This window comes from Oncorhynchus masou, chromosome 20, assembly GCF_036934945.1.
Source record: "Oncorhynchus masou masou isolate Uvic2021 chromosome 20, UVic_Omas_1.1, whole genome shotgun sequence".
Taxonomy (NCBI): Eukaryota; Metazoa; Chordata; class Actinopteri; order Salmoniformes; family Salmonidae; genus Oncorhynchus; species Oncorhynchus masou.
This window is the reverse complement of record NC_088231.1, coordinates 30,459,801-30,473,276: the sequence shown is the minus strand read 5'-3', so window position 1 is coordinate 30,473,276 and position 13,476 is coordinate 30,459,801. Positions and strand designations below refer to the sequence as shown.

General features: G+C 37.3%; 1 pseudogene; it reads left to right on the top strand.

The window, feature by feature from the left end:
* LOC135506630 (glutamate receptor 2-like) overlaps positions 1 to 7,665 on the top strand; it is a 45,193-nt pseudogene extending 37,528 nt beyond the window's left edge.
* Positions 7,666 to 13,476: the final 5,811 nt, after the last annotated feature.

Genomic DNA, 13,476 nt, shown 5'->3' with positions numbered 1-13,476 from the left:
TACATACTGCATTTACTACATTTACTACATACGGCATTTACTACATACTACATTTATTACATTTACTACATTTACTACATACTACATTTATTACATTTACTACATTTACTACATGTACTACATACTACATTTACTACATACTGCATTTACTACATTTACTACATACTACATTTATTACATACGACATTTACTACATACTACATTTACTAAATTTACTAAATTTACTATATTTACTACACACTACATTTACAACATACTGCATTTACTACATTTACTGCATTTACTACATACTACATTTACTACATTTACTAAATTTACTACATACTACATTTACTACATACTACATTTATTACATTTACTACATACTGCATTTACTACATTTACTACATTTACTACATACTACATTTACTACATACTACATTTACTACATACTGCATTTACTACATTTACTACATACTACATTTACTACATACTACATTTACTACATACTACATTTACTACATACTACATTTACTACATACTACATTTACTACATTTACTACATACTACATTTACTACATACTACATTTACTACATTTACTAAATTTACTACATACTACATTTATTACATTTACTACATTTACTACATGTACTACATACTACATTTACTACATACTGCATTTACTACATTTACTACATACGGCATTTACTACATACTACATTTATTACATTTACTACATTTACTACATACTACATTTATTACATTTACTACATTTACTACATGTACTACATACTACATTTACTACATACTGCATTTACTACATTTACTACATACTACATTTATTACATACTACATTTACTACATACTACATTTACTACATACTGCATTTACAACATACTGCATTTACTATATACTGCATTTACTACGTACTTCATTTAGTACATTTACTACATTTACTGCATTTACTACATACTACATTTACTACATACTGCATTTACTACATACTACATTTATTACATATTACATTTACGACATACTGCATTTACTATATACTACATTTACTACATACTGCATTTTCTACATACTGCATTTAATACATACTGCATTTACTATATACTGCATTTACTATATACTACATTTACTACATACTGCATTTACTACATTTACTGCATTTACTACATTTACTACATTTACTACATATTACATTTACTACATTTACTACATTTACTACATTTACTGCATTTACTACATTTACTACATTTACTACATATTACATTTACTACATTTACTACATACTGCATTTACTATATACTACATTTACTACATTTACTACATACTACATTTACTACATACTACATTTACTAAATTTACTAAATTTACTACATACTACATTTACTACATACTGCATTTACTATATACTACATTTACTACATACTGCATTTACTATATACTACATTTACTACATACTGAATTTACTACATACTACATTTATTACATACTACATTTACTACATACTACATTTATTACATACTAAATTTACTACATACTACATTTACTACATACTGCATTTACTATATACTACATTTACTACATACTACATTTACTACATTTACTACATACTGCATTTACCACATACTACATTTACTACATTTACTACATACTACATTTACTACATACTACATTTACTACATACTACATTTATTACATACTAAATTTACTACATACTACATTTACTACATACTGCATTTACTATATACTACATTTACTACATACTGCATTTACTACATACTGCATTTACTACATACTGCATTTACTATATACTGCATTTACTATATACTACATTTACTACATACTGCATTTACTACATTTACTGCATTTACTACATTTACTACATATTACATTTACTACATTTACTACATACTGCATTTACTACATACTGCATTTACTATATACTACATTTACTACATTTACTACATACTGCATTTACTACATACTGCATTTACTATATACTACATTTACTACATACTACATTTACTACATACTACATTTACTAAATTTACTAAATTTACTACATACTACATTTACTACATACTGCATTTACTATATACTACATTTACTACATACTACATTTACTACATTTACTACATACTGCATTTACCACATACTACATTTACTACATTTACTACATTTACTACATGTACTACATACTACATTTACTACATTTACTACATACTGCATTCACTACATTTACTATATACTACATTTACTACATACTACATTTACTACATACTGCATTTACCACATACTACATTTATTACATACTGCATTTACTACATGTACTACATACTGCATTTACCACATACTACATTTATTACATACTGCATTTACTACATACTACATTTACTACATACTGCATTTACCCTATACTACATTTACTACATTTACTACATACTACATTTACTACATACTGCATTTATTACATACTGCATTTACTACATACTACATTTATTACATACTACATTTACTACATACTACATTTACTACATACTGCATTTACCCTATACTACATTTACTACATTTACTACATACTACATTTACTACATACTGCATTTATTACATACTGCATTTACTACATACTACATTTATTACATACTACATTTACTACATACTACATTTACTACATACTACATTTACTACATACTACATTTACTACATACTGCATTTACTACATACTACATTTATTACATACTACCTTTACTACATACTACATTTACTACATACTGCATTTACTACATACTACATTTATTACATACTACATTTACTACATACTACATTTACTACATACTACATTTACTACATACTACATTTATTACATACTACATTTACTACATACTGCATTTACTATTTACTACATTTACTACATACTGCATTTACCACGTACTACATTTATTACATACTGCATTTACTACATACTACATTTATTACATACTGCATTTACTATATACTACATTTACTACATACTGCATTTCTAGATTTCAACATACTGCATTTCTACATACTGCATTTCTACATTTTACATATCTATACATATATATTTCTACAGCAAGTGGAGCTGACCCTGACCATTGCATTTTTTATTTTGTGTGTGTGTGTGTGTGTGTGTGTGTGTGTGTGTGTGTGTGTGTGTGTGTGTGTGTGTGTGTGTGTGTGTGTGTGTGTGTGTGTGTGTGTGTAGATGACATTTACAGATGCCATGCGGAGTAAGGCCAGGCTGTCCATCACGGGGTCCTCTGGGGAGAACGGGCGTGTTCTGACCCCTGACTTCTCTCACCCTCCTGACTTTCCCCGCGTCCCCTACCTCCGACCAGGACTACCCATGAGCCTCAGCATGACTGACCTCTCCTGACCACTCCCTCACAGTGCCTTACAGCCAATCAGATCCGCCGGCCAACGCCACATCAACCCAACATGTTTTTCAGAGGACTGGACTTCCTTCCCGCCCTCTTCTCTGATTGGGCAGACAGCTCTGGGCTGGTGATGTCATCACTCTTCCCCTCTAATCTCTCCCGGGAAGTGAAAACAACCAACCACGGCACACCTATCCATTTCCATAGTGACCAGCTCTGATTCAAGCACACGAGACTTCAGCTGCATCAGACGCGATTTTATAAAGCAAGTTGATCAACTTCACAGGGGAAATAATTATATTTTTTAAGTATTTTCAAAAGCTTCCATTTAGTAGAGTGAGTCAATATGATCGCCTGTATACTCCGACTTCACTACCGCTCTGTACATAGGACTAGTTATAACAATAATAATAACAATAATGTTATATTAATTATATGAATAATAACTATAATAATGATGATAATAATGCTTGCTCTGAACCCTAACCCCTTTTTTCACTAGAGACCTAGTTTGACCTCTGAACCCTAGCCCATGTTTTCACTAGAGACCTAGTTTGACCTCTGAACCCTAACCCCTGTTTTCACTAGAGACCTAGTTTGACCTCTGAACCCTAACCCCTGTTTTCACATGAGACCTAGTTTGACCTCTGATCCCTAACCCTTGTTTTCACTAGAGACCTAGTTTGACGTCTGAACCCTGACCCCTGTTTTCACTTAAGACCTAGTTTGACCTCTGAACCCTAACCCCTGTTTTCACTAAAAACCTAGTTTGACCCTAAAACAACAGATGACACTGAGGCCAGAAACTAAAAATAGACATATATGGCCCATGAACAACAGACATACTGTACATGGCCCATGAACAACAGACTTTGGTCTTCATATGGACAAAAGACAGTGCCATAATGGAGTACCAATGCCAAGTACAGGAGAGTGCCAAAGAGGAACTTGAACCAATAAGCTGGTTCAGCCAAAGAGGAACTTGAACCAATAACATGTTCAGCCAAAAGGGGACTTGAACCAATAAGCTGGTTCAGCCAAAAGAGGGACTTGAACCAATAAGCTGGTTCAGCCAAAAGAGGGACTTGAACCAATAAGCTTGTTCAGCCAAAAGAGGGACTTGAACCAATAACATGTTCAGCCAAAAGGGGGACTTGAACCAATAAGCTGGTTCAGCCAAAAGAGGGACTTGAACCAATAAGCTGGTTCAGCCAAAAGAGGGACTTGAACCAATAAGCTTGTTCAGCCAAAAGGACTTGAACCAATAAGCGGGTTCAGCCAAAAGGACTTGAACCAATAAGCTGGTTCAGCCAAAAGGACTTGAACCAATAAGCTGGTTCAGCCAAAAGGACGAGAACCAATAAGCGGGTTCAGCCAAAAGGACGAGAACCAATAAGTGGGTTCAGCCAAAAGGACGAGAACCAATAAGCTGGCTCAGCCAAAAGGACGAGAACCAATAAGCGGGTTCAGCCAAAAGGACTTGAACCAATAAGCTGGTTCAGCCAAAAGAGGGAGTTGAACTAATAACCAGCTAATGCACAGTGACTCCCTCTAAATTCCTGATTACTTTACTACTGAACTCTGATGATGATGATGGTGGTAATGATGATGGTGATGATGGTAATGGTGATGATATTGATGATGGTAATGAGGATGATATTGATGATGGTAATGATGGTGATGATGATGGTAATGGTGATGATATTGATGATGGTAATGGTGATGATATTGATGATGGTAATGATGATGATGGTAATGGTAATGATGGTGATGGTAATGATGGTGGTGATGGCGATGATGGTAATGATGATGATGATGATGATGTGTTTACTGTGCTCTACAAGCAGGACTAGTAGGGACATGCATGATGGTGATGATGATGGTAATGACAATGATGATGGGACATGCATGATGGTGATGATGATGGTAATGATGATGATGGGACATGCATGCTTATCTCTGCACCACATTTCTGTTCTGACCCAGTTGTTATTGCCACTGCAGACTCCGGTCACTCAGTCAGCCTCACAGGGGGCCACTTCCCTATTAACATGATGTATAGGTCAATATTACACATTGATTTATTATATTGATATGGATCACTTTTATATTATCTACCAAGCTGTGTTAGCACTGGTGATGCTACTAGCGCTTCAATGCACTGGATTTAATGTATATAAATCACTAAGTGGAGAGAGAGAGACAGAGAGAGACAGGAGAGAGAGAAGAGAGACAGAGAGAGGTTGTGTGTGTGTGTGTGTGTGTGTGTGTGTGTGTGTGTGTGTGTGTGTGTGTGTGTGTGTGTGTGTGTGTGTGTGTGTGTGTGTGTGTGTGTGTGTGTGTGTGTGTGTGTGTGTGTGTGTGTGTGTGTGTGTGTGTGTGTGCGTGCGTGTGCGTGTGTGTAGGGTTAGATTGAGGATATGGTTCTTGTTGCACACAGAGGACTCAGCACAAGCAACCTCTACACAGACATAGATATACACTACACTAGATCAATACGGCTGTTTTCTATAACTCTATCTCTATTAAAACAACACAATAGTGCAAGGTTTTACATGTGTTCTACTCTACTACATACTGTCATCTAACCTGTACAGAACTCTCTCTGGGGACATGAAGTCCCTCTCTTCTCTGTCTGGCCTGGTGACATCACGCGCTCTTCTCTGTCACCTGCTGGACTCTACACACTGCTGCTAGACAGAAGAGAAGTGTGGGCCATGTCTGAAATCTGTCTTTCCCTACTACTTTGTAAAACTACATACTGTGTACTAATCATACTACATACTATTTAGAATGTAGTGTTTAGTATAAATATATTCAGTAAGCAGCACATCAACATCCTACCCTCATCCACACTGAGAAGGCTTCATCTAATCAGCAATTGTGTTTGTTGATAGTCAGTCCTCGGGTCTAATCATCAACTGATTATGAAAAGACTAGTCTCTTCCTCAATATTCAGTGAATTCTACTAGATAAAGACCAGTCTCTTCCTCAATATTCAGTGAATTCTACTAGATAAAGACCAGTCTCTTCCTCAATAGAGTTCAGTGAATTCTACTAGATAAGGACCAGTCTCTTCCTCAATATTCAGTGAATTCTACTAGATAAAGACCAGTCTCGTCCTCAATATTCAGTGAATTCTACTAGATAAAGACCAGTCTCTTCCTCAATAGAGGAAGTGAATTCTACTAGATAAAGACCAGTCTCTTCCTCAATATTCAGTGAATTCTACTAGATAAGGACCAGTCTCTTCCTCAATAGAGGAAGTGAATTCTATAAGATAAGGACTAGTCTCTTCCTCAATAGAGGAAGTGAATTCTACTCGATAAAGACCAGTCTCTTCCTCAATAGAGGAAGTGAATTCTACTAGATAAAGACCAGTCTCTTCCTCAATAGAGGAAGTGAATTCTACTAGATAAGGACTAGTCTCTTCCTCAATATTCAGTGAATTCTACTAGATAAAGACCAGTCTCTTCCTCAATAGAGGAAGTGAATTCTACTAGATAAAGACCAGTCTCTTCCTCAATATTCAGTGAATTCTACTAGATAAGGACCAGTCTCTTCCTCAATATTCAGTGAATTCTACTCGATAAAGACCAGTCTCTTCCTCAATAGAGGAAGTGAATTCTACTAGATAAGGACCAGTCTCTTCCTCAATATTCAGTGAATTCTACTCGATAAAGACCAGTCTCTTCCTCAATAGAGGAAGTGAATTCTACTAGATAAAGACCAGTCTCTTCCTCAATAGAGGAAGTGAATTCTACTAGATAAAGACCAGTCTCTTCCTCAATAGAGGAAGTGAATTCTACTAGATAAAGTCCAGTCTCTTCCTCAATAGAGGAAGTGAATTCTACTAGATAAAGACCAGTCTCTTCCTCAATATTCAGTGAATTCTACTAGATAAAGACCAGTCTCTTCCTCAATAGAGGAAGTGAATTCTACTTGGTGAAAAGCCCAAATGTGTATAACATTTAAAACACTACATTTTCAACCTTTTTATTTCCATACCCATCTGCCTAATGTTTAGAACGCCAGTAGGGGTATTCGGACACGCCCCGACTGTCATGTCCTTGTTTTCAGAGTTCTATGTTCAGATAATCAGTACCTCACCTCTACAGGTGTGTGTTCTTTCTTTCTTCTATCTAAACTGTTCCTGTGTGTTTATATATAACAAGGTTATAATTAAGAGTCTCAAAGTGTTTTGGAACTGGACTGTGTGCCATCTGACTGATTTATTTTTAGGGACTGTTTTTAAATAAAGATTGCCATAAGCTTCTTCATCCTGTTTCATCCACTGTATTTCACATAGCCACAAACAGGCACCCACTTATGCAAACACACCACACACATGCACACACACACACACACGCACGCACGCACGCACGCACGCACGCACACACACACACACACACACACACACACACACACACACACACACACACACACACACACACACACTCTCTCTACTCTTAGGCTGTAAATAGCTGTAGTCTGCAGTGTGTCCCTGCTGCAGCTGACAGAGTAAACTACTGTTAGACTATCAATACACTTTGTAGTGTAGAGCAGTGAGTCTCTCAGCTTCTAACCCCAACACTATCTATCATTACTATCTATCACTAGCTATCAATACTATCTATCACTATCTATCAACACTATCTATTGCCAGCTATCATTACTATCTATCAACACAATCTATCACCAACTATCAACACAATCTATCACAAACTATCATTACTATCTATCTCCTGCTATCAACACTATATATCATTACTATCTATCACCAACTATCATTACTATCTATCGCCAGCTATCAACACTATCACTAGCAATAATTACTATCTATCACTAGCAATAATTACTATCTATCACTAGCTATAATTACTATCTATCACTAGCTATATAATTACTATCTATCATTACTATAATTACTCATAACAATCTATCACTAGCTATAATTACTATCTATCACTAGCTATAATTACTATCTATCACTAGCAATAATTACTATCTATCACTAGCAATAATTACTATCTATCACTAGCAATAATTACTATCTATAATTAGCTATAATTACTATCTATCACTAGCTATAATTACTATCTATCACTATCTATCAACACTATCTATCATTACTATATATTACTAGCTATCATAACAATCTATCACTAGCTATCATTACTATCAACACTATCTACCATTACTATCTATCACTAACTATAATTACTATCTATCACTAGCTATCATTACTATCTATCACCAACTATCATTACTATCTATAATTAGCTATCAACACTATCTATCACCAACTAAATGTAATATCTATCATTAGCTATCAACACTATCTATCATTAGCTATCTATTAACTATCAACACTATCTATCATTAGCTATTAGCTATCAACACTATCACTAGCTATATCTATCAACACTATCTATCATTAGCTATCAACAACATCTATCACTAGCTATAATTAGCTATCAATACTATCACCAACTATCCTTATGATCTATCATTAGCTATCAACTATCTATCACTATCTATCAACACTATCACTAGCTATAATTAGCTATTAATGCTATCTATCATTAGCTATCATTTGCTATCTATCATTAGCTATGATTAACTATCAACAATATCTACCACTAGCTATCACTAGCTATCAACACTATCACTAGCTATAATTAGCTATCAACACTATATATCATTAGCTATCAACACAATATATCACTAGCTCAACTGATTAGCTATCAACAATATATATCACTATCTATCAATATCTATCACTAGCTATAACTATCTATCACTACATCAACATCTATCACTAGCTATGATTTGCTATCAACAATATCTATCACTAGCTATCAACACTATATATCACTATCTATCACTATCTATCAACACTATCACTAGCTATAATTAGCTATCAACACAGCTATCTATCACTAGCTATCAACACTATATATCACTAGCTATCAACACTATCACTAGCTATCAACACTATCTATCACTAGCTATCAACACTATCTATCACTATCTATCAACACTATCTATCACTAGCTATCATTACACTATCACTAGCTATAATTAACTATCAACACAACCTATCACAAGCTATCATTACTATCTATCACTAGCTATAATTACTATCTATCACTAGCAATAATTACTATCTATCACTAGCAATAATTACTATCTATCACTAGCAATAATTACTATCTATCACTAGCTATAATTACTATCTATCACTAGCTATAGTTACTATCTATCACTATCTATCAACACTATCTATCATTACTATATATTACTAGCTATCATAACAATCTATCACTAGCTATCATTACTATCAACACTATCTACCATTACTATCTATCACCAACTATAATTACTATCTATCACTAGCTCTCATTACTATCTATCACCAACTATCATTACTATCTATAATTAGCTATCAACACTATCTTACACCAACTAAATGTAATATCTATCATTAGCTATCAACACTATCTATCATTAGCTATCTATCATTAGCTATCAACACTATCTATCATTAGCTTTCAACGCTATCACTATCTATCAACACTATCTATCACTAGCTATCAACAACATCTATCACTAGCTATAATTAGCTATCAATACTATCACCAACTATCCTTATGATCTATCATTAGCTATCAACGCTATCACTATCTATCAACACTATCACTAGCTATAATTAGCTATTAATGCTATCTATCATTAGCTATCAACGCAATCTATCATTAGCTATGATTAACTATCAACAATATCTACCACTAGCTATCACTAGCTATCAACACTATCACTAGCTATAATTAGCTATCAACACTATATATCATTAGCTATCAACACAATATATCACTAGCTCTGATTAGCTATCAACAATATATATCACTAGCTATCAACACTATCTATCACTAGCTATCAACACTATCTATCACTATCTATCAATACTATCACTAGCTATAATTAGCTATCAACACAATCTATCACTAGCTATGATTTGCTATCAACAATATATATCACTAGCTATCAACACTATATATCACTAGCTATCACTATCTATCAACACTATCACTAGCTATAATTAGCTATCAACACAGTCTATCACTAGCTATCAACACTATATATCACTAGCTATCAACACTATCACTAGCTATCAACACAATCTATCACTAGCTATCAACACTATCTATCACTAGCTATCAACACTATCTATCACTAGCTATCAACACTATCACTAGCTATAATTAGCTATCAACACTATCTATCACTAGCTATCAACACTATCAATAGCTATCAACACTATCTATCACTAGCTATCAACAATATCTATCAATAGCTATCACTAGCTATCAACACTATCACGAGCTATCAACACTATCACTAGCTATCAACAATATATATCACTAGCTATCAACAATATATATCACTAGCTATCAACACTATCTATCACTAGCTATCAACTCTATCTCAGCTCTGGGTCAGAAAGCCCAGTAGTATAGTGGTTCTCTCTCAGCTCTGGGTCAGAAAGCCCAGTAGTGTAGTGGTTTTCTCTCAGCTCTGGGTCAGAAAGCCCAGTAGTGTAGTCGTTCTCTCTCAGCTCTGGGTCAGAAAGCCCAGTAGTGTAGTGGGTTTCTCTCAGCTCTGGGTCAGAAAGCCCAGTAGTGTAGTGGTTTTTTCTCAGCTCCCAGCCCTGTAGTCATTACGTAATAATTGTCTACAGATTGTCTACTAATTAGTTGATGATGTAATTGGAGTAGTCAATCGTATCTCACAATTCATCGTTAAGTTCCTTCGCTCATTCACGCACATTGTTCAATTTTAAAACAACCCCAACAGATGAAAATGCCCATCATGGGCTGAGAGACATCACCACTAGACCCATCACTCCCATCACCACTAGACCCATCACTCCCATCACCACTAGACCCATCACTCTCATCACCACTAGACCCATCCCATCACCACTAGACCCATCACTCCCATCACCACTAGACCCATCACCACTAGACCCATCACTCCCATCACCACTAGACCCATCACTCCCATCACCACTAGACCCATCACTCCCATCACCACTAGACCCATCACTCCCATCACCACTAGACCCATCACTCCCATCACCACTAGACCCATCACTCCCATCACCACTAGACCCATCACTCCCATCACCACTAGACCCATCACTCCCATCACCACTAGACCCATCACTCCCATCACCACTAGACCCATCACTCCCATCACCACTAGACCCATCACATCACCCATCATCACTAGACCCATCACTCCCATCACCACTAGACCCATCACTCCCATCACCACTAGACCCATCACTCCCATCACCACTAGACCCATCACTCCCATCACCACTAGACCCATCACTCACCCTATCACCACTAGACCCATCACTCTAAACCATCACCACTAGACCCATCACATCACCACTAGACCCATCACTCCCATCACCACTAGACCCATCACTCTCATCACCACTAGACCCATCACTCACCACTAGACCCATCACTCCCATCACCACTAGACCATCACTCTCATCACTAGACCCATCACCACTAGACCCATCACTCCCATCACCTAGACATCACCATTAGACCCATCACTCCCATCACCACTAGACCCATCACTCCCATCACCACTAGACCCATCACTCTCATCACCACTAGACCCATCACCACTAGACCCATCACTCTAGACATCACCACTAGACCCATCACTCCCATCACCACTAGACCCATCACTCCCATCACCACTAGACCCATCACTCTCATCACCACTAGACCCATCACTTCCATCACCACCCATCACTCTCATCACCACTAGACCCATCACTCCCATCACCACTAGACCCATCACTCTCATCACCACTAGACCCATCACCACTAGACCCATCACTCCCATCACCACTAGACTCATCATCACCATTAGACCCATCACTCCCATCACCACTAGACCCATCACTCCCATCACCACTAGACCCATCACTCTCATCGACATAGACCCACTCTCATCACCACTAGACCCATCACTCCCATCACCACTAGACCCATCACCACATCATGACTCCCATCACCACTATCACTCTCATCACCACTAGATCCATCACTCTCATCACCACTAGACCCATCACTCCCATCACCACTAGACCCATCACTCCCATCACCACTAGACCCATCCCTCTCATTACCACTAGACCCATCACTCCCATCACCACTAGACCCATCACTCTCATCGACACTAGACCCATGACTCTCATCACCCATCACATAGACCCATCACTCCCATCACCACTAGACCCATCCCTCTCATTACCACCCTAGATCACTCCCATCACCACTAGACCCATCACTCGACACTAGACCCATGACTCTCATCTAGACCCATGACTCTCATCACCACTAGACCCATCACTCTCATCACCACTAGACCCATCACTCCCATCACCACTCATCACTCCCATCACCACTAGATCATCGACCATCACTCTCATCACTCCCATCACCACTAGACCCATCACTCTCATCACCACTAGACCCATGACTCTCATCACCACTAGACCCATCACTCCCATCACCACTAGACCCATCACTCTCATCACCACTAGACCCATCACTCTCATCACCACTAGACCCATCACCCATCTCATCACCACTAGACCCATGACTCTCATCACCACTAGACCCATCACTCTCATCACCACTAGATCACCATAGACATCACCTCATCACCACTAGACCCATCACTCTCATCACCACTAGACCCATCATCACTCCCATCACCACTAGACCCATCACACTAGACCCATCACTCCCATCACCACTAGACCCATCACTCCCATCACCCTCTCATCACCACTAGACCCATCTAGACATGACTCCCATCACCACTAGACCCATCATCTAGACCCATCACTCCCATCACCACTAGACCCATCACTCTCATCACCACTAGACCCATCACTCTCATCCCACAGACCCATCACTCCCATCACGATAGACCCATCACCACTAGACCCATCAAAGCTGTGATGAGCTCAAAGAAGGAGAAGGAGTGCAG